The sequence below is a fragment of the Ranitomeya imitator genome, chromosome 5, assembly GCF_032444005.1.
Source record: "Ranitomeya imitator isolate aRanImi1 chromosome 5, aRanImi1.pri, whole genome shotgun sequence".
Taxonomy (NCBI): domain Eukaryota; kingdom Metazoa; phylum Chordata; class Amphibia; order Anura; family Dendrobatidae; genus Ranitomeya; species Ranitomeya imitator.
In genome coordinates, this window is record NC_091286.1 from 120,013,604 (window position 1) to 120,037,717 (window position 24,114).

Genomic DNA, 24,114 nt, shown 5'->3' on the forward strand with positions numbered 1-24,114 from the left:
TAAGTTTGGATTTTCCTGTTTGGTGTTTTGCTTAATTTGGTTTTTAGTCCAGCCTGCAGATATGTGATTCTCTGCTGCTGGTTGCTCTAGTGGGCTGAAATTGCTTTTCATGTGCCATGAGTTGGCACATGAGTTCAAGTAATTTCAGGATGGTTTTTTGAAGGGTTTTTCGCTGACCGCGCAGTTCACTTTTGTATCCTCTGCTATCTAGCTTTAGCGGGCCTCATTTTGCTGAAACTGTTTTCATACTACGTATGTGCTTTCCTCTCATTTCACCGTCATTATATGTGGGGGGCTGCTATTTGCTGTGGGGTATTTCTCTGGAGGCAAGAGAGGTCTGTGTTTCTTCTGATAGGGGAAGTTAGATCTTCGGCTGGAGCGAGACGTCTAGGATCATCGTAGGCACGTTCCCCGGCTACTTTTATTTGTGTGTTAGGTTCAGGGTCGCGGTCAGCTCAGGTTCCATCGCCCTAGAGCTTGTTTGTATCTGTGCTTGTCCTTTTTGTGATCCCCTGCCATTGGGATCATGACAGTGTACCTCCGTGCCGTTAGTTCGGTACGGAGGGTCTTTTTGCCCCCTTTGCATGGTTTTCTTTAGGGTTTTGTGTAGACCGCAAAGTTACCTTTTCTATCCTCGATCTGTTAAGAAAGTCGGGCCTCACTTTGCTGAATCTATTTCATCTCTACGTTTGTCTTTTCATCTTAACTCACAGTCATTATATGTGGGGGGCTGCCTTTCCCTTTGGGGTATTTCTCTGAGGCAAGGTAGGCTTATTTTCTATCTTCAGGCTAGTTAGTTTCTCAGGCTGTGCCGAGTTGCATAGGCAGAGTTAGGCGCAATCCACGGCTGCCTCTAGTGTTGTTTGGAGAGGATTAGGGATTGCGGTCTGCAGAGTTCCCACGTCTCAGAGCTAGTTCTATGATTTGGGGTTATTGTCAGATCACTGTATGTGCTCTGACCGCTATGTCCATTGTAGTACTGAATTGCCTTTCATAACAATTTTGTGTGACATATCTCTGTGATTTAATTGCATAAAAATTCAAAGTTGGAAAATTGCGAAATTTTCAAAATTTTCGCCAAATTTCCCTTTTTTTCACAAATAAATGCAGGTAATATCAAAGACATTTTACCATTATCATGAAGTACAATATGTCATGATAAAACATTGTCAGAATCACCAGGATCCATTGAAGCGTTCCAGAGTTATAACCTCATAAAGGGACAGTGGTCAGAATTGTAAAAATTGGCCTGGTCATTAACGTGCAAACCACCCTTGGGGGTAAAGAGGTTAAAAGACATACACATTTTTGTAGATGCATATCCCTGTCTGGTGAGGGTTATCATGGGTCTAGGAGGGAGTCTGCAATTTCTCTTTAAGTGTCCGGGATTTCCACAATTATAACATGTGAAGTTTCTTCATTCTTGCCTAGTATGTTTGGAACGCCAGCCAGGGCCGTGGCATACTCGGTATCGGGTCCAGTATTTAAAGGGATGTGTCACGGCGGCGGCGACCCGTCCGTGGCCCTGGGAGCCCATGTTAAGGGAAAGGTCTTTAAAGGAGTTATGGATAAAGTTTATGTTCTTGACGCCACCTGTGGTTCTCGGTCAGAGGTGTACGACGCTACTTAAAGGGGTCCACTAGGGCAATGTTATGGCAGCTAAGATGGTATAGCTTCCCACAGGTGAAGCTGGGTCCCCACGGCTCCTGGTGTATAGATGAAGATGGTGGGTAGTGTGTCAAGAAACGGAGGACACAAATTTGCAGTCTCTTTACCTGGTTTACTGACGAATTCAGGCAGCCACAGTTCAGGGCACCAGATCACAGGTCCAGGTAGGGTCCGGCCGGCTTGGAAGCGAGTTTGGAGTCCCCTTTACCAGGTGGAGTTGGAAGCTGTCCCTCTAGCGCTGTGGTGTAATTCCTTGCTGCCATAGACTTTTCACAAGGCCCTCAAGTCTTCTTTCTATCCTCCTTGTAGGTAGGACACTAACCCGTATGACAGGTTGCTAGAGCCTTTTTACAGGGTCTCTATCACAACCCGGGCTCTATGCGCCACTGTGTCTCCAGGTATCAGGGTGGATAGGTGACATATAATCCAGCTGTCCTGCCGGTTTCTGCTGTGAGCCGTGGAGTTTCTCACAACCTCAGTCTTCCGGCTACCGGTGTCTGTGCTTTGTAGGGAGGTATCCCAGTCACAGCTGTCCTCCCCAGTCCAAACTCTCCTGTGCTTCACTTCTCATACACGCTCTCTACAAATCATTCAGCTTTCTCCTTCTCTCTTTCTTTCCAGGAGCTGCAGCACTTCTCGTGGCTGCACGGCCCCTCTGATTCCTTCTTCTCTGTCTCTCTGACAGGAACTCCCTAACTTTCCATCCAGACCAGAATATATATATAGGGGAGCCACCCACAAGCTGGATCAGAGCTCCCCCTTCTTGCCTGGAGTGTGAACATGTATGCTTGAGTGTACCTAATAAAGAAGATCCTTCCTCTCTTCCAAGCGTGACATCACTCTCCCTGTGAGGAAAGCAATGCCACTGTGGCAACCAGGAATCTGGGGTGTCACACTCCCCCTCGTTAAATTCAATACTCTTGGATTGGGAAAAGAAAAACAACAATAACAGGTTAAGAAAACATACAAAATTTTGAAAAGTGCATGTAAACAGGTTAAACTTAAGCTTCCCTTTATGGGAGGTAATTGATACATTAAACGTTACATAACTTTAATATAGGTTAGAAACATAACTTTTCTTAAAATAGAACTATCTCTGACATTAAATACGAAATATTAATTAAATAACGATTACCCCTAACGGGTATACTAACTTTACTAACAATTCTTCGATTTTTCCACAAGTATACAAAACTTTCTCTGTGGTATTCACTATTATTGGTGCATACATTGGTGCAACTATCTAGCATATAAAACACTATTCACTTTAGTAAACAAAGTGCAACAAATTCAACATTCATTTAAAAGTGCAATCAATATTCAAGTCATTTAATAACATTGTAACAGCAGCAACGGTGCGGGGGATCCATCATAAACCCCCAACGTAGGGTTGGGTGGGCTACGAGATGTAACATCCAGACCTGGCCTTCAGCCACGCTAGGCAGTTTTTCTTCAGGTCACTTTAAAAAAATTATAAACTTTTTAGTGCAAAACAATGATGAACACTATCTTTTAATGAACACTTGTAAAACCAATAGAAAGCATTTAAAGAGGTGCCAATTATGTACAAAGAAAGTTTGTGGACCATTCACTGTCCATGGCCTCAGTGTCTTTAAACAAATGAACCGCCTGAACAGAAACCTGGCCAGGTAAACGAACTTTCAAACTTTTAACTGTTCACAGTCCTGTTCAAACTTACAATCAGAACTGTTTATCTCCTTTACCAGGGTAGCTCTGGACTGCTGCTACTCCTGACTGTGAAAATTCAGGATCATATCGTTCCACTGGTACAGCATACCAGGGCCTACTGGCTGGTTCCACCACTGGTGTCTGGGTAGACTGATGGCATTTGGTAGTTGGCCTGGCCTGCTGCTGCTTCTGCAGGGACTGAGATTGGTACACATCTCCTACAGTCCAGAGCGTACCACTCTTTGTCACCGATATGGCGGGTATATGGCATTCTGTCCCCGGGACACAGATCCCTGTCCGGGTGTCCCTCCATTAATTGGGATTCCACATCCCTCCGGTTAACAAAGATTTTGTTGATCATTCTGGTCTCCTTAATGAAACCTCACCCTCTCTGCTGATTGAAGACCACTACTTCTCCCTGCCGCAGTGGTCCCCTTTCTGCCCGTGAGATATTGCGCATCCGGGCCTTGGCTTCTAAGTTCTTCTCCTCAAAAGCTGCTTTCTGGGCCAGGGAATCTGGATTCCTGCCTCTCTTTCTCCTCCCGCCGTCTGCAATGCTTCCACCATGTTATGATAGGGATTTCCCCTTGGAGCGCAATCATGTCCTCCTCAAGGGGTCCCTCTGTGAACACCATGGGTTCCTGATAGCTAGCCTGGGGCTCACAGGTTGGGATTAGCGGAGCTGCCAACTGATCTGACCTACCATCTCCTCCGTCCCGGTACAGCCAATGGCATACTTTTCCAGGCCTTGAAATTGGTGGGGCTGGTAAGGGGCCCACCAGGGTGTCATCTAGCGCAGGGCCTGCTGCTTGACTTGAGGCCAGGGTACCCTCGGAGTACGGTGACATATCACCGAGGGACCCAAAACCCTGGTTGGGGGTGTACAGCGGTGGTGGTGACTCAGGCCTAGCTGTCGGGTCTTCCGCCAGCGGGGTCAGGGTCATGCCCCTTACCTTCTCTTTCGGAGTGCCGGATCTTCTTTTCTGCTCCGGGTCAGATTAGGCTGCCGACGGTCATCCGGTAAGGCTCCCGATGAAGGCCTCCTTCCACCTGGCCACAGCCTCCAGCTGCATCCGCACAAGCTGCTGGGTGAGTTCTTCCTCCTCTCTCCCCAGGAGGTCTGGATCCAGCTTCGGTGACGGGTACGGTTCTTGCAGGTCCCGGCTGGGGGAGTCCTCCTGCTCCACCCCACTCTCCGGTGCTCACTCACCTCCTTCATCCATGTTGCTTTTTGGCACTTTCTCCTCGGTCTGATTTCCTGCGGTTTCATTTCACCACTCCTGTCTTCGTGGGTGGTTCTTTCTCTTCTTCCTACCATCCCAGACCAGGAAGTGGACTTCTCTCGTGGATGGGCATACTTCTCTCACATAGTAGTAGTGGTGAGGGGCAGCCATAGCTCTCGCGCAATTCCTCCAGGTACCATGGTAGTTGGAAGTCACTTGATGACTTCCAGCTATGGTGGCTTGTTAGGCTCAAACTGCAGCTGAGTCTAACAAGCAATCTGATAGTGTAACACTGTCGGGTCTCTTGCAATGCAGTACATGGGTATTGCATTGTAAGAGACCAGTGATCAAACAAATAAAAATTGATGTCCCATAGAGGGACTAAGTAAAAAAGTTAAAAAAAGGTAAAAAAAAAAAAGTTTTAAAACTATTACAAAAAAATCACAAAATAAGTTAAAAAAAGAAAATATATTAAACAACTAAATACACACACATATATATATATATACATATATATATATATATATATATACGTAGAAAAAAAATAGTGCACATATTTGGTATCGCCGCTTCCAGAACGAACCAACCTATAAAACAGTCAAACTTGTTCACTCCTTCAGTGCACACCATAAAAAAAAGGAGCAAGAACCTTTGCTTTTTTATCATGCCGCCAAACAAAAAGTAGACTAAAACACGATCAAAAAGTCATTCATATCAAAATAAAATTGGTACCGCTGAAAACGTAATCTTGTCCTCCAACAGCGGAAAAATAAAAAAGTTATAGCTTTCAGAATAAGGCGATGCAAAAACAATTATTTCTATAAAATAGTTTTTATTGTGAAAAAGCGGCAAAACATAAAAAAATATATAAATGTGGTGTCGCTGTAATCGTACTGACCCAAAGAATAAAGCTGCCTTAATTTTACTACACATGGAAGGTCAATTAAAAAAAAAAATCCTGCATTCCTGGTGTTTGATCATTTTGTCTCCCAAAAATCAGAATAGAAATCGATAAAAAAATGTCATGTGCCCAAAAATGGTACAAATAAAAACGTCAGCTCGTCCCGCAACAAAACAAGCTGTCACATGACTCTGTCAGCCGAAATATGAAAAAATTATAGCTCTCAAATTATGGTGATGAAAAAACTTGTTTTTGCAATAAAAAGTGTCTTTTAGTGGGACAGCAGCCAAACATAAAAACCCGATATAAATTTGGTATCGCTGTAATCGCACCGACCCAAAGAATAAAGTCGCCTAATCACTTATACCGCATGAGGAACAGCGTAAAAAATAAATAATACCAATTCTTCACATGCTGTTGATTTTTTCATTCTGCCTCCCAAAGATCGCAGTAAGGCTGGGTGCACATTTATCCCACGCACTGCGCTGAGCTCTTACATTGGGGTTTCTGTGTAAATCTCTGAAATACATGATTCAGACCGAACTTCTGGATGAAGATTCCCCATAATGAGGCAGAAGGAGGCACTGTGAACGCCATAGGACCTGTGATCCGGCAGTGTCCGTCTTTTTAGTCATACATAGAAGCGTAGTAAGCCAGTTTTGTGCACCTCTGAAAAGAAGGACACCGCTGAACAGAGGCCAGATGGAGTCCAGAGTAACTCTGCTGCCTCATCATAGTGAATGAATCGGGGGTTTCATCTGTCACGTCATTCAAAGATTTAGATAGAAACCCCAAAGGAAGTGCTCAACGTAAAGCACTGGATAACTGTGAACCCAAACATTATGTAAAATGTTCCCAATAAAAGCTTCCACTCAATCCACAAAAAAAGCAAATCCTCACTCAGGTCCGTCATCTGCTAACGGAAATATAGGGAGCTTCCACGTTACTGCTAGTACAAGGCCTCTGGCTACTCACTCCCTAAAAGAAATTCAATTGCCCCCTTCCCTTCTGAGTTCCACAGTGTACCTAAACCACATATATCATCCACATGTTTGGCATTTCTGTAGTGATGAGAGTCCACCTAATTTATGGGTGCATGTCTCCAGAAGCACGGGCTGGGCATAACGTACTGGTGACTGCAACGCACTGGTCACTACAGCGGACTGGTAACTACAACAGCAGTTTGCATTTTTCACTCAGCAACATCCACTGCTGCCTGTTTCTGGAAAACACCCATGGAGTCAAAATCATCACTACACTTGTAGATAAATTCCTAAAGGGGTATAATTTCCAAACTGGGGTCACTTGAGATAGGATTCTGCTTTTCGGGCACTTAGGGGCTCTTTATATAGAGTCTGGGAACTATTCTATAATAATTTGTTCTCCAAGAGTCAAATAGCAGTCCGTCCCTTAAGGCTGTGTGCAAACGATGGGGAATTGGTGCGGATACGCAGCGGATTTTTCCGTACAGAAACGCTGCAGTTCCACGCTGTGATTTACAGTACAATGTAAATCAAATGAAAAAAAAAAAGGCTGTGCTAATCGTGTGGAAAAATCCACATGAAAACCGCTGCGGAACAAAAGAAGTAGCATGCTACTTCTTTTGTGCGGAACTGCAGTGTTTCTGACCCCTTCCATAATAGAAATCCACAGGGGTAAAAACTGCACAAAATCCACTTCAATTCCACATCAAAACTGCACAAAATCCGCATAAAATACGCAGCAAATGTGCACCTGCAGTTTCTGCCAGGAGATGCAGATTTTGTGCAGAAAATTCTGCACCCCAATCTGCAACGTGGCTAAGCAGTGTTGTACGGCCACATATGGGGTTTTGCCAAGTTCAGAAGAAATTGTGCAACACATTTTGGCACAATTCTTACCCATTTCCCAGTGTGAAAATGTAAAATCTGGGGATAAAAAATGTTTATTCACTGCCCAATGGTATCAAATTGGACACTTATGGTGTCAATATGATCACTGCACCTTTAGATGAACTCATTCAGATGTGTAGTTTGTAAAAGGGGTTACTTATTTAGGTTTCTGCTGTTTTGGCACCTCAGGGGCTCTGCCAATGTGACATGGCCCCGTCAAACCAATGCAGCAAAACCTGCACCGTAGTATAGCGCTCCTTCCCTTTCATGCCTTGCCGTGCTCCCAGACAGTAGTTTTTCACCACATACTGGGTATTGTCATACTCAGGAGAAATTGCACAACAAACTTTGGGGTCCCTTTTTTCTTGCTACCTTTGTGAAAATAAAAAAGTAGGGGCTAAAATAGCATTTTTGTGGTAAAAATGTTTTTTTTTTTTTGACGGGTCAATATTATAAAATTCTGTGAAACCCCTGGAGGTCCAAGGTGCTCACCAGACATCTAGCTAAATTCCTTGAGGGGTCTAGTTTCCAAAAGAGTGTCACTTGTGGGAGGTTCCCACTGTTTAGGCACATCAGGGGCTCTCCAAACGCGATATGGTGTCCAATAATTATTCCAGTATATTTCGCATTCAAAAAGTAAAATGGCGCTCCCTCCCTTCCGAGCTCTGCCGTGCGCCCAAAGAGTAGTATTCTCCCACATATGGGGTATCGGCATGCTCAGGAGAAATTGCACAACAAATTGTATGAAGCAATTTCACCTTTTTACCCTCCATAGAGTATAATTCACCGCGTAGTACTCTATATAGTATAAAGCAATAAATCATGCACATTAGGGCCATCAGTTGGACATTATTGCTCTTGATGATTTAGGACCAATTCCTAAATGGAAAATGCATTTATGCACTGAATTTCTTCACAAAACTATTATAGAACTTTCAAATATTGAAAGACAACAATTATTTGGTAGAATTGGAATGCCAAAAGAATAACGGATGTTGCTAAAATGAATATCCTCTAGTCAGGAGGTGCATCCACCTATTTATCCATGAAAAATATTTAAAGTGGTTGTCCAGTATCTCAATTTATCACCCACCACCACATAGCTGATAAATGAATGCTAAGTAAGGCTACGTTCACATTTGCGGTGTTGGGCGCAGCGTCGACGACGCATACCGACGCATGCGTCATGCGCCCCTATCTTTAACATGGGGGGCGCATGGACATGCGCCAGTATGCATTGTATTGCGTTTTGCGATGCATGCATCATATTGACGCACAGAGAGGGCGCAGAAAACGCTACTTGCAGCATTTTTCCTGTGCCGAAATTCCTGCTCTGTACGATCTTATGACAACGCATGCGTCGCAAAACGCTGCGTTGTGTACATGCATTGTTGGTTGCGTCGCCGACGCTGTGCCCAACACCGCAAATGTGAACGTAGCCTAAGTGGGTTTTTTTTGCCTTAGCACACAATGGAATTTAAAAGTAACTCAAGGGATACCATTGTAACTGAATTGGATCGATAATACATTCTGTCTATTCAGAAGTGACTCCTTTTCAAGCAAAAGTAATAATGGTATTGTTAACAGTGAATTATACATTAGTTGGCCAAAATACGCCCAAAAGATATTTGTAATAAATGTATTTGTTTTACCTAGGTAAGCTGCCTTTCATACTTTATAGCTATAAAACATATCTTATGTCTGCTCCAAAATGCTGTTTTTAAGATAAGTTTGCAGGAAAAACAAACTTTTGAACAAAATAGTTACTGATGAAGCTTCTAACAAAAGAGCCATTAAGATTTGCCTTTCTTCAGTCAGGTTTCGAAAGAACAGACTAATGGAAACTGATAGTGCCTCAAAATAAGCAAATGAATAATGTATGGAAAGTTTACAGATAATATTTATCGCTCAATAAATCATGCTCAGAAGTGCGCAGAGCTGTTATGGTCCGTTGCGAAGACATTTTTAATATGCCCACATTTCAATGCAAAGACCAGAAAACATTAATTCACTGAATTGTAACATTGTGCAGTTCTTGAATGTTATCTGGATTATGTCACAACAATAAAACTTGAATAAATGTCTTCCTCTCTAAGAAGTCAATTTTACTAGGAGATAAAATAAAATTGCAAGTTATAAAATGGAAAGTTGAATTAGAAGAGTTTGGCCGACTGAAGCCAATTACCCAATTTTCTCATACTTCTGATTCTGAAGGTCATTTCCAAAAGATAAACAAAACAATAGAGCCCATATTTTATAATGATTTTTAAACCTTAGGCTGCGGAATCCAAACCAGTCTGATTTATTCTGTAATAACACAAAGCATTTAATATATAATTTGTTTTATTTCTGCAAAGCCATCCTAGGAAATTTTGTAAACTCTTTACACAATAAATAGTCTATTTTTTTCTGTCTAGAATAAAAAAAAAGCCCACAAAGTTAGAAAAGAGTATCATCTTTATCAATTATTACAATCCTTTAAACTACAACTTAGCACCACTGAATATAAAAAAAGCTATTAGTAAAAACTCTAGCCAGTTTTTGCATATGAATAAGAAAATGTGCAGAATAAATGTCCATATGAAACCTTGGCAAATATGCATATGCTCACATTATGCGGTGGTTGTAGTGGAACCTCTCATCTCAATTCTTTAGACACTGATACATTGTTGGTATATGCGTCTCTTCTAGCAAGTATCTCCCACACCCTGAAAGTACATTTATAATGCCTTGCTCCTAAAACCATGTACCATATATATATAGAGAGAGAGAGAGAGAGAGAGAGAGAAAGAGAGAGATTTCTGTCAAAAATTTTTTTTACTTGCTAGTCTATTTGTTCTGATAAAGGTCCTGATGTGGACCAAAAACATTCAAATTGCCTTTATGGATGCACATCAATAAACATTTTCCTTGGACGCCAAAATGTCCCTTGGAGTGCCAAGTTTTTCCTGGCTTTGGACTGTTTGGGGTTGGATACCCTACTTGAGCACCTATATCACACATTACAAGTGCCATAGTGCTCCATTTTACCTAGGAAGAGTGTCACTAAAAATCTTTGGACATAAGCCGGATGTGGGAACAAATGCCAACAGTCACCTGTGGATGCTTTATTGAGGTGCTTTTAGCAGTTTGATCATGTTAATGCAGCGCCCCAGGGTCCTGGTCATTGCAGTAATGTCGCTCTTCCACCAGGGGGAGTGATGTTACGTCTGAAGGCAATAAAGGAGATCACCTTACCAGGTATCACAAACCACACAACACACTTCACACTCCAGGCTGCCAGGGGGAGCCATGCTTCTATCTATTAGGGCACTCTTCACAACTAGGTAAAACTGGTGGTCTGGATAGAAAGTTAGGCAGAACAAGGGAGAAGCTGGCTGGAGTGAGAGGGAGCCAGATGCAGACTGAGATCTGCGGAGGACGAGGGTCCATGGAACTGCGCCTGCTCCACGTGTGGCAGCATCCTAAGAAAGAGACATCAGAAGGGAATTGTCTTGTAGTGAGTGAGAAAGGAATTCATAGCAAAGGAGAGGAAACCAGAAGGAGTTCTGCCCTGTAAAGGCTGCCTCCTTTCTGAGGCGCAGAAGCCGGTAGCCAGAACACCGAGGGAGTAAGGATCTCTACGCTTTACTTCAGAGACTGGCAGGACAGTTAATTCCACATTGGCTGCCCGACCTTATACCCAGGAGGCACGGTGGCAACTTGTGGGGGCCGGGGCATGATAGTGTCCCTGTAAAAAGCCTCAAGCCATCAGTCATACGGGTTTTTCCTATCCTATACATCCGGGGACAGAGAGAATGAGACGTTACATCTACAATAGTTGTGAGGACCTCACCGAGAAGCTCAGCAGGGAGGGACTACAATACACAGGCGCTAGAGGAAGGCTATTGAATTCCACCTGGATAAGGGGAACTCTGGATTTGCCTTTGGACTGGCTGGACTTTGCCTGCCCTGTGATCTGGTGCCCTGGACTGTGGATGCTGAAGCCTTCAGTAAAGGTAAAGAGACTGCAACCTTGTGTCCTCATTATTCACTGCGCCTTACATCATCCACCACCCACCATCTACACTCTGGGAAGCCCTGGGGACATACTTCACCTGTGGGAAGGTGTACCATCTAGCTGCCATAACATCACCCCAGCGGACCCCTAAGCAGCGTCGGTCACCCTGACCAAATATCACAGTTGGCGTCACGAACACTATTCTAAACTCTTCTTTTCATTGGACGCCCCTCGAAGGGCCACGGGCCGGGTCAGGCAAACGTGACATCCCCATCGAGAACTGAAGGACCCGGTACCGAGTACTCCATTGCCCTAATGTGGGGGTGTTCCATTAAGCTGGCCAGAACTTGGAATACTGGCTGAAGAGCTGAGTAAAACATAGATTTTGTTTTTTAATTTCTCATCTCAGTTGTGGAGATTTTAAAATTTAGGCTATAACTCACCAGAAATTCTTTTGAGGGGTATGAACTTACTAGGTCAGAAGAACATGCTTTCTCCTGTGAGATTTAATTATAGTCATCTCTGCTCTCAGTCCTGATCTCTGCAGCTACTGTGTACTATAGGGCAGAGCTAAGCGTAATTACAAATACCTAAGCTTTCATCTCAGAGCAGTCAGTGTGGGGGGATGCTGAGATGAGTGCGATTACAAACACATCTGCAGCTCTTATCTCACAGTACTGTCAGATCAGCTGTATTCCCTTCCTCTAACACTGACTGCCCTGAGATGAGAACTGAAGTTGTAATCAGACTCAGCCCTACTGCACTTTACATGGTACCTTCAGAAATAAGGGCTGAGAGCAAGACAGTCTGTTGTTGGATATCTCAAAGGAGAAAGAATGTTTATCTGATCTTTTTTAACCTGTGTGACACATCTTGCTTATGATTGGTCATCAACATGCAGGAGGAAAAATACATGCCCCCAAAGAAAAATCTCTGGTAACGCCTCACTGGGTTTATCATCTATATATACTTCCGTCTGTCCTTCTGTCTGTCTTTCTGTCTGTCTGTCACGGATATTCATTGGTCGCGGCCTCTGTCTATAATGGAAATCCAAGTCGCTGATTGGTCGCCGCAAAACAGCCACGACCAATCAGCGACGGGCACAGTCCAGAAGAAAATGGCTGCTCCTTACTTCAGGTTTCTTGGTGGTGTGTGAACATGATCATACAGACTTGTTCACTGTGCAAGTAGCCCATGTGTTTCTGTTTCCATAATTGTTCTCTTGTGTCTACAAGACTGGGGAGTTCCACCACTCCTCTTGGGCTATCTGCACAAAAGCTGTTCTACCCTGTATGCACACATGGATTTTTCCTCTCTGAACCCTGTTCACACAGGTTATATACAGATGATCAGGTTTTTAAATACATCAGATAGGGATTGCATACATTAGTTAGGACTGCTCTGATAAGGGTATACCGTGAAGATTGGTAGAGCAGCTTAGTATACATTTTTTGCAAAAAACGTATCAACCAAATACCCTGTTTTTTACATCTTTTACTAGCACTTGCGGATTACTGCAACATTTTTTCAAACTGAGTGTTTTTGGTTTTACTATTCTCTTTTGTGTCTTCAGGTTTCTTGGTGGTGTGTGAACATGATCATACAGACTTGTTCACTGTGCAAGTAGCCCATGTGTTTCTGTTTCCATAATTGTTCTCTTGTGTCTACAAGACTGGGGAGTTCCACCACTCCTCTTGGGCTATCTGCACAAAAGCTGTTCTACCCTGTATGCACACATGGATTTTTCCTCTCTGAACCCTGTTCACACAGGTTATATACAGATGATCAGGTTTTTAAATACATCAGATAGGGATTGCATACATTAGTTAGGACTGCTCTGATAAGGGTATACCGTGAAGATTGGTAGAGCAGCTTAGTATACATTTTTTGCAAAAAACGTATCAACCAAATACCCTGTTTTTTACATCTTTTACTAGCACTTGCGGATTACTGCAACATTTTTTCAAACTGAGTGTTTTTGGTTTTACTATTCTCTTTTGTGTCTTCAGGTTTCTTGGTGGTGTGTGAACATGATCATACAGACTTGTTCACTGTGCAAGTAGCCCATGTGTTTCTGTTTCCATAATTGTTCTCTTGTGTCTACAAGACTGGGGAGTTCCACCACTCCTCTTGGGCTATCTGCACAAAAGCTGTTCTACCCTGTATGCACACATGGATTTTTCCTCTCTGAACCCTGTTCACACAGGTTATATACAGATGATCAGGTTTTTAAATACATCAGATAGGGATTGCATACATTAGTTAGGACTGCTCTGATAAGGGTATACCGTGAAGATTGGTAGAGCAGCTTAGTATACATTTTTTGCAAAAAACGTATCAACCAAATACCCTGTTTTTTACATCTTTTACTAGCACTTGCGGATTACTGCAACATTTTTTCAAACTGAGTGTTTTTGGTTTTACTATTCTCTTTTGTGTCTTCAGGTTTCTTGGTGGTGTGTGAACATGATCATACAGACTTGTTCACTGTGCAAGTAGCCCATGTGTTTCTGTTTCCATAATTGTTCTCTTGTGTCTACAAGACTGGGGAGTTCCACCACTCCTCTTGGGCTATCTGCACAAAAGCTGTTCTACCCTGTATGCACACATGGATTTTTCCTCTCTGAACCCTGTTCACACAGGTTATATACAGATGATCAGGTTTTTAAATACATCAGATAGGGATTGCATACATTAGTTAGGACTGCTCTGATAAGGGTATACCGTGAAGATTGGTAGAGCAGCTTAGTATACATTTTTTGCAAAAAACGTATCAACCAAATACCCTGTTTTTTACATCTTTTACTAGCACTTGCGGATTACTGCAACATTTTTTCAAACTGAGTGTTTTTGGTTTTACTATTCTCTTTTGTGTCTTCAGGTTTCTTGGTGGTGTGTGAACATGATCATACAGACTTGTTCACTGTGCAAGTAGCCCATGTGTTTCTGTTTCCATAATTGTTCTCTTGTGTCTACAAGACTGGGGAGTTCCACCACTCCTCTTGGGCTATCTGCACAAAAGCTGTTCTACCCTGTATGCACACATGGATTTTTCCTCTCTGAACCCTGTTCACACAGGTTATATACAGATGATCAGGTTTTTAAATACATCAGATAGGGATTGCATACATTAGTTAGGACTGCTCTGATAAGGGTATACCGTGAAGATTGGTAGAGCAGCTTAGTATACATTTTTTGCAAAAAACGTATCAACCAAATACCCTGTTTTTTACATCTTTTACTAGCACTTGCGGATTACTGCAACATTTTTTCAAACTGAGTGTTTTTGGTTTTACTATTCTCTTTTGTGTCTTCAGGTTTCTTGGTGGTGTGTGAACATGATCATACAGACTTGTTCACTGTGCAAGTAGCCCATGTGTTTCTGTTTCCATAATTGTTCTCTTGTGTCTACAAGACTGGGGAGTTCCACCACTCCTCTTGGGCTATCTGCACAAAAGCTGTTCTACCCTGTATGCACACATGGATTTTTCCTCTCTGAACCCTGTTCACACAGGTTATATACAGATGATCAGGTTTTTAAATACATCAGATAGGGATTGCATACATTAGTTAGGACTGCTCTGATAAGGGTATACCGTGAAGATTGGTAGAGCAGCTTAGTATACATTTTTTGCAAAAAACGTATCAACCAAATACCCTGTTTTTTACATCTTTTACTAGCACTTGCGGATTACTGCAACATTTTTTCAAACTGAGTGTTTTTGGTTTTACTATTCTCTTTTGTGTCTTCAGGTTTCTTGGTGGTGTGTGAACATGATCATACAGACTTGTTCACTGTGCAAGTAGCCCATGTGTTTCTGTTTCCATAATTGTTCTCTTGTGTCTACAAGACTGGGGAGTTCCACCACTCCTCTTGGGCTATCTGCACAAAAGCTGTTCTACCCTGTATGCACACATGGATTTTTCCTCTCTGAACCCTGTTCACACAGGTTATATACAGATGATCAGGTTTTTAAATACATCAGATAGGGATTGCATACATTAGTTAGGACTGCTCTGATAAGGGTATACCGTGAAGATTGGTAGAGCAGCTTAGTATACATTTTTTGCAAAAAACGTATCAACCAAATACCCTGTTTTTTACATCTTTTACTAGCACTTGCGGATTACTGCAACATTTTTTCAAACTGAGTGTTTTTGGTTTTACTATTCTCTTTTGTGTCTTCAAGTTTCTTGGTGGTGTGTGAACATGATCATACAGACTTGTTCACTGTGCAAGTAGCCCATGTGTTTCTGTTTCCATAATTGTTCTCTTGTGTCTACAAGACTGGGGAGTTCCACCACTCCTCTTGGGCTATCTGCACAAAAGCTGTTCTACCCTGTATGCACACATGGATTTTTCCTCTCTGAACCCTGTTCACACAGGTTATATACAGATGATCAGGTTTTTAAATACATCAGATAGGGATTGCATACATTAGTTAGGACTGCTCTGATAAGGGTATACCGTGAAGATTGGTAGAGCAGCTTAGTATACATTTTTTGCAAAAAACGTATCAACCAAATACCCTGTTTTTTACATCTTTTACTAGCACTTGCGGATTACTGCAACATTTTTTCAAACTGAGTGTTTTTGGTTTTACTATTCTCTTTTGTGTCTTCAGGTTTCTTGGTGGTGTGTGAACATGATCATACAGACTTGTTCACTGTGCAAGTAGCCCATGTGTTTCTGTCCCCGCAGTCACTGCCTGGCACCCGCATACTCCCTTCCGGTCACCGCTAACACAGGGTTAATGCCGGCGGTAATGGACCGCGTTATGCCGTGGGTAATGCACTCCGTTACCGCCGCTATTAACCCTGTGTGTCCCCAACTTTTTACTATTGATGCTGATTATGCAGCATCAGTAGTACAAAATGTAATGTTAAAAATAATAAAAAAACAAAAAACCTGCTATACTCACCCTCTGTTGTCCGCCGAGCCGGCCGCCATCTTCCGCTCCCGGCGATGCATTGCAAAATTACCCAGAAGACTTAGCGGCCTCGCGAGACCGCTAAGTCATCTGGGTAATTTTGTAATGCATCCTGGGAACGGAAGATGGCGGCAGCCGCGCGCCTATCGCCGGAGCTCCGCTGGACCCCACGAGGTGAGTATGTAACTTTTTTATTTTACTTATTTTTTTAACAGGGATATGGTGTCCACACTGCTGTATACTACGTGGGCTGTGTTAGATACCGCGTGGCTCTGTGCTGTTTACTACATAGGCAGTGTTATATACTATGTGGGCTGTGTGATATACTCCATGGGCTGTGCTACATATTATGTGGCCACTGTTATATACTGCGTGGGCAGTGTTATTAGAGCGGTTACTCAGTACCGGTCCTCTGCTGGCGCAGTTCTGGGGATGTCACGGTGGCTGGACCCGGTCCGTGACCCTGCTAAGGGGCGTCCAATAAAAGGTGATACAAGTCTGTCAAGGATTCGTGCCGCCACCTGTGGTATTCGGTCAGGGTGACCGACGCTGCTTGGAGTCCACTGGGGTGATGTGATGGCAGCTAGATGGTATACCTTCCCACAGGTGAAGTATGTCCCCAGTGCTTCCCAGTGGTGTAGGTGGCAATGGTGTGAGGTGCAGTCAATAACGAGGACACAGGGCTGCAGTCTCTTTACCTCTTTACTGGTGACTTCAGGATCCTCAATCCAGAGCACTGTCAACAGGGCTGTCTAAGACCGGCCGGTCCGAAGGCACATCCAGAGTTCGCTTTGCAGGTGGAAATCGTTGCCTACCACTAGCGCCTGTGTGTTGTAGTGCTTCCTTGCTGAGCATTCGGGATAGTCCTCACAACTTCTGTTCTCGTTCTTTCTAGTTCTTTGTCGTTCTTTCTATTCTCCGTCCCCCAGGTTTGTTATGGCTAGAATGCACCCGTTTGACAGGTAGGCTCGGAGCTCTTCCGGGACCCTAGAGACACCCCTCTCCACGCGTTGCCCCCTATGTCTGCTTAGATGATGTAAGGTAGACAGCCAACCTATAATTAACTGTCCTGCGGTATTTGAAGTAAGGCATAAAGTCAGTTACTTCCTCGGTGTTCCGGGCACTTGCTACGCGCCTCAGTAGGATGTTGCCGTTCTCGGGGCACGACTCCTACTGGCTCTCCTTTGTGCTTTATCTCGTTTCTCACTGTCCACAATATCCTTCGCTTCGTGTCCTTTCTAAGGATACCGCCGCAAGGTAGTGCAGGCGCGGTTCCGTTTAGTTCTGTTCTTGTCACTAGGTACCTGCCAGGTTCCCACGCCTGACAGGGACTCCCCTGAATCTTCCCCCCGCAACACCCCCTGCCACGGGATGTTGCCTGAACAAAACCCAGTCAGCTTCTGTCTAACTTCCTTTCCAACCCCTAGTTTTACCACTGTGAGGAGTGGCCTAATAAATAAAACCTTTTGCGCTCCCTAGTGGCCGGAGTGTGAAGTGTAATGTGTGCTGGTGATACCTGGTCAGATGAACCTCCTTTAGTGCCATCAGACGTACCATCACTCCCCTTAGAGGCAGAGCGACATACTGCAACGACCAGGTCTCTGGGGCACTGCATTATATACTATGTGACTGGACAATATACTACGTGACTGGACAATATAATACGTGGCTCTGTGCTGTTGGCTACGTAGCCCTGTGCTGTATACTATGTAGCTGGGCAATATACTATGTGACTGAGTAATATACTACATGTCTGTGCTGTATACTACGTGACTGGGCAATATACTACGTGGCTGGGTAATATACTACATGACTCTGTGCTGTATACTACGTGGCTGTGCTTTATACTACGTGGCTCTTTGCTGTATACTACGTGGTTCTGTGCTGTATACTACGTGGCTCTGTGCTGTATACTACGTGGCTGGGAAATATACTACGTGGCTGGGCAATATACTACGTGGCTCCTTTGCTGTATACTACGTGGCTCTGTGCTGTACACTACGTCGCTGGGCAATATACTACGAGACTGGGCAATATACTACGTGGCTGGGCAATATACTACGTGGCTGGGCAATATAATACGTGGCTGGGCAATATACTACATAGCTGGGCAATATACTACGTGGGCTGTGCAATATACTATGTGGACATGTACAGTGGGGCAAAAAAGTATTTAGTCAGTCAGCAATAGTGCAAGTTCCACCACTTAAAAAGATGAGAGGCGTCTGTAATTTACATCATAGGTAGACCTCAACTATGGGAGACAAACTGAGAAAAAAAAATCCAGAAAATCACATTTTCTGTTTTTTTATCATTTTATTTGCATATTATGGTGGAAAATAAGTATTTGGTCAGAAACAAAATTTCATCTCAATACTTTGTAATATATCCTTTGTTGGCAATGACAGAGGTTAAACGTTTTCTGTAAGTCTTCACAAGGTTGCCACACACTGTTGTTGGTATGTTGGCCCATTCCTCCATGCAGATCTCCTCTAGAGCAGTGATGTTTTTGGCTTTTCGCTTGGCAACAAGGACTTTCAACTCCCTCCAAAGGTTTTCTATAGGGTTGAGATCTGGAGACTGGCTAGGCCACTCCAGGACCTTGAAATGCTTCTTATGAAGCCACTCCTTCGTTGCCCTGGCGGTGTGCTTTGGATCATTGTCATGTTGAAAGACCCAGCCACGTTTCATCTTCAATGCCCTTGCTGATGGAAGGAGGTTTGCACTCAAAATCTCACGATACATGGCCTCATTCATTTTTTCATGTACCCGGATCAGTCGTCCTGGCCCCTTTGCAGAGAAACAGCCCCAAAGGATGATGTTTCCACCACCATGCTTTACAGTAGGTATGGTGTTTGATGGATTCAACTCAGTATTCTTTTTCCTCCAAACACGACAAGTTGTGTTTCTACCAAACAGTTCCAGTTTGGTTTCATCAGACCATACGACATTCTCCCAAAACTCCTCTGGATCATCCAAATGCTCTCTAGCAAACTTCAGACGGGCCCGGACATGTACTGGCTTAAGCAGTGGGACACGTCTGGCACTGCAGGATCTGAGTCCATGGTGGCGTAGTGTGTTACTTATGGTAGGCCTTGTTACATTGGTCCCAGCTCTCTGCAGTTCATTCACTAGGTCCCCCCGCGTGGTTCTGGGATTTTTGCTCACCGTTCTTGTGATCATTCTGACCCCACGGGGTGGGATTTTGCATGGAGCCCCAGATCGAGAGAGATTATCAGTGGTCTTGTATGTCTTCCATTTTCTAATTATTGCTCCCACTGTTGATTTCTTCACTCCAAGCTGGTTGGCTAATGCAGATTCAGTCTTCCCAGCCTGGTGCAGGGCTACAATTTTGTTTCTGGTGTCCTTTGACAGCTCTTTGGTCTTCACCATAGTGGAGTTTGGAGTCAGACTGTTTGAGGGTGTGCACAGGTGTCTTTTTATACTGATAACAAGTTTAAACAGGTGCCATTACTACAGGTAATGAGTGGAGGAAAGAGGAGACTCTTAAAGAAGAAGTTACAGGTCTGTGAGAGCCAGAAATCTTGATTGTTTGTTTCTGACCAAATACTTATTTTCCACCATAATATGCAAATAAAATGTTAAAAAAACAGACAATGTGATTTTCTGGATTTTTTTTTCTCAGTTTGTCTCCCATAGTTGAGGTCTACCTATGATGTAAATTACAGACGCCTCTCATCTTTTTAAGTGGTGGAACTTGCACTATTGCTGACTGACTAAATACTTTTTTGCCCCACTGTATATTCTAGAATACCCGATGCGTTAGAATCAGGCCACCATCTAGTAAATTATAACCTAAATTTGCAAACTAGTATCTCTGCAATAGAGATGAGAAATACAGAAAAAGAATCACGTTACATTCAGCTGTGTAGCCACTATTCCATAATGTGGCCAGTTTACCATGCTCAAGCTGATGAAAGGTCCTTTTAAACAAAAGGAACCATGTCATGAAGATTTGGATGGATGTCTACTCTGAGTAATAACTGTATTGTTAACATTAAAGCTGTTGCCAATATGTTATAGTAACAATATGCTGTAAAATTTCACTATATACTGTTGAATAATATTTTTCAGTCCATATCATTGTTGGTTAAAACTTATTTCTAAACCAAAATCTATGGAACTGACATAACACAATTTTGCTAGCATTATTCCCTAAAGATTAATCTATCATTGCTCAGTGAGCCTTGTGGTATTTGTGTAAAGCCTTAGGGTACCGTCACACTCAGCAACTTTCCAACGATCACGACCAGCGATACGACCTGGCCATGATCGTTGGAAAGTCCTTGTGTGGTCGCTGGAGAGCTGTCACACAGACAGCTCTCCAGCGACCAACGATGCCGAGGTCCCCGGGTAACCAGGGTAAACATTGGGTTACTAAGCGCAGGGCCGCGCTTAGTAACCCGATGTTTACCCTGGTTACCATTGTAAATGTAAAAAAAAAAAACACATACTCACATTCCAGTGCCTGTCACGTCCCCGGCGTCCGCTTCTCTGCACTCCTCCTGCATCCTGTGTCAGCGCCGGCCGGCCATAAAGTAGAGCGGTGACGTCACCGCTGTGCTCTGCTTTACGGCCGGCTGGCGCTGACACAGGATGCAGGAGGAGTGCAGGGAAGCAGACGCCGGGGACGTGACAGGCACCGGAATGTGAGTATGTGTTTTTTTTTTTTTTTTACATTTACAATGGTAACCAGGGTAAACATCGGGTTACTAAGCGCGGCCCTGTTACCAGTGAAGACATCGCTGGATCGGCGTCACACACGCCGATTCAGCGATGTCAGCGGGTGTTCCAGCAACGAAATAAAGTTCCAAACTTTCAGCTCTGACCAGCGATGTCACAGCAGGATCCAGATCGCTGCTGCGTGTCAAACACAACGATATCACTATCCAGGACGCTGCAACATCACGGATCGCTATTGTTATCGTTGTAATGTTGTTCAGTGTGAAGGCACCTTTAGTCTCTTTGAGCAGGGCTGGGTCTGCCATGCAGTGGTCTTAAGTGTCTCCAGGTGGTGGAATTTTTCAGCCCCTTTTACCCTCATCCCCAAGACAAGAGTATGATTCAGAGGGTAGTCCGGACTAGTTGTTAAACGGACAGCTTGTTCAGAGCACCAGTACCCTGATGTCTGCATTCAATTGTATTCATATAATATACTGTGTAAATACATAAAGGGACAGTACACAGATCTTTCTAATGATCTTTTTACACCCAAACATTTAATAATGACAAGTGGCATTACTCTACATCTAAAGGAAAGAAGGTTTAATCATTGTTAAAAATCGTTATTGCGCAAAAATATCTAATCAAGACTTAACCAGGTGCGTTATTCTTAAAAGAAAAATGTCATGATATTCTGACGAAAGTATAGTGGTTTATTGAATTATCCACCATCGCAGCAAAAACATAAAAGGTAGATGAAACAATTACAAACAGAGTGTCCATGTGTAGATATCAGCGCTTCTCCTGTTACTCATCTTTCCAGGGTCCTGAATGGTAGAAGTCATCTGTCTGTGTGAAAGTCTGAAGTCATCATGGCATGGAGTAGCTAACAGCTGTTGTTCCTCGTGTCTTGTCTCATGTCCATGGAGAATGATGGTGAATGAAGGGAGGTGACCGTCCCACGTGACAAAAAGCCCCCACCCCCTCCTAAGAGACGTTTATATATGGTTTCTACAGATCACGTGTTCCCTGTATATGGCGTTAACTTATACTCTGAGCTACATACACAGAAATAGCTTTGGATAATGTCAGCAAGAAACCATGTGCTCGGTACAGAATAAAAATAAGAATAATTAATATTTAACAATTCCCCCTTTTGAGGGTGACAGACATTGATTGGAACCCTCAAATTAAAATAATAATAAGATCTTCTTTCTTCTTTGGCAAAATGATGTAATAAATAATATCAATAATAATGTTATATGTTCTCAATAATATAATGATATATAAATTCATGTTATGGTAAGCCGTGACCAATATTCATATAAAATATATATATATATACTTCCCTATATCTACTTGAAGCATCTCAGGTCTGATGTCATCTGGTCTTCATATTGATGTCTTCTTCTTTTAAAACAATCTTTATTATAAGTCTTTTGAAATAGATGATAGCATGTAGATATGTAGAGACTGTGTGTCATGTGTCAATCAAAGTCCATAAATTCAAATGTTGATAAGAAAACAAAGTCCATAGATGAAATGTAGCTTTAATATCTGTGCAGTGTCACCTTTAGAGACCTGGACTTACATCGGCTCGCCTTGGAAATCATCTGGAATCCTTCCATATTGTCCGCGCTGGTCTTGGGACAGGTGTGACGTCTTTGGTCAGCACAGCAAGGGTTACATTGACTCTTCCTTGCCAAACATAGCACCATAACCAGTCCTTAGTGCACAGGACACATGTCAGGGTTGTAGCGTCCTGACAATTACCTGAGTGTTCACCAGCTTTCATGGAAGTCTTATAGGTGATAGGAAACCACTGGAACGTAATAACACAGTTCATCTTTGATACTGTACTCATAGTCAGTGATGGATGCTGTAGTTGTTGTCAGTAGTGACATGTATTGTATTTGACACAGTCTATTACTCAGAAATCATAGCATTGTTACCTTGTGGAACTTCTGGATAACGGCTTTTCTTCTTGTAACTTTTAAGAATCAATTCAATTTAGAAAAATATAAAATCTTTATTAACGTCTTTAGTATCTTGATTGAAGTCTTCATTCCCTATTCTATACCAAATCTGGTAATTTTCCTAACTTATAATATCACAGCGTACCATAGCAATCAATAATATCCATATAATTATTAAATGATATTAAAATGGAGTTTATATTTAGAAAAATAAAATAATAATAATAATAATAAATGATATATTATTTACCATATTCTTCATGTGATTGGACATTTTTATGTCGTAGGTGTAATTTCTTCTTGAACCCATAGATGTCAGTGTGTCTTTTATGTAACAAGTGCTGATATTTATTATTAAAACTTTATTAATTTATGTTCAATAAACCAATAATATGTAAGTATGTATAGCCATGAACCAAAATAAGAATATATATATGAATGAATGAATGAATGAGTGAAAGAATTGTTGTATTTAACTCAGAATTGAAATTTTCTTATATAATGAAACCATATGATCACTATATTTGATAAAGCAATATGCTTGTAGACATTACTCTATTAAATATTGATTTTTCCTTGATGAAAAATAAGAATGAAAAATAAAAATTGAAAGAAAAGTGGAAAAAAATGAAAAATAAAAATGAGAATAAAAAATAAAAATAAGGCCTTTATATGTTGATGACAAATGCTGAGATTATGTCTCAGTAACACACTCCCTTAATATTTTCCTCATGTAGATGTTGTCATAACCTTGGATCACCAAAATATTGAAATTATGCAACTTTGCATATAATACCCTTCATAAGAGAAAAAAATGATATTTATAATATTTATTGTTATTGTACCCAATAATACCTTATTAATATTTCTTCTTTATTAAAATGTGTGAAAAAGAGGTATTGATGAACTGTGATGATGTGATCAGGATCAAAAACACATTTCCCCCTTAATATCAAAAAATATTATTTTATGAAAAAATTAATTTGTAAAAAACCCAAGTGAAAAATAATTATTTTTATAACTGTCATATCAACTTGTGCCATATATTTGTTTGAAGATGTATACTCATCTATGTAAATATAAAAAACACTGAAATATGAAAAAATTATCATTAGGAAAAAATGTTCTAAATGTAGGTTTCCTTGATAAACCATATTGATGTGTTATTGTAC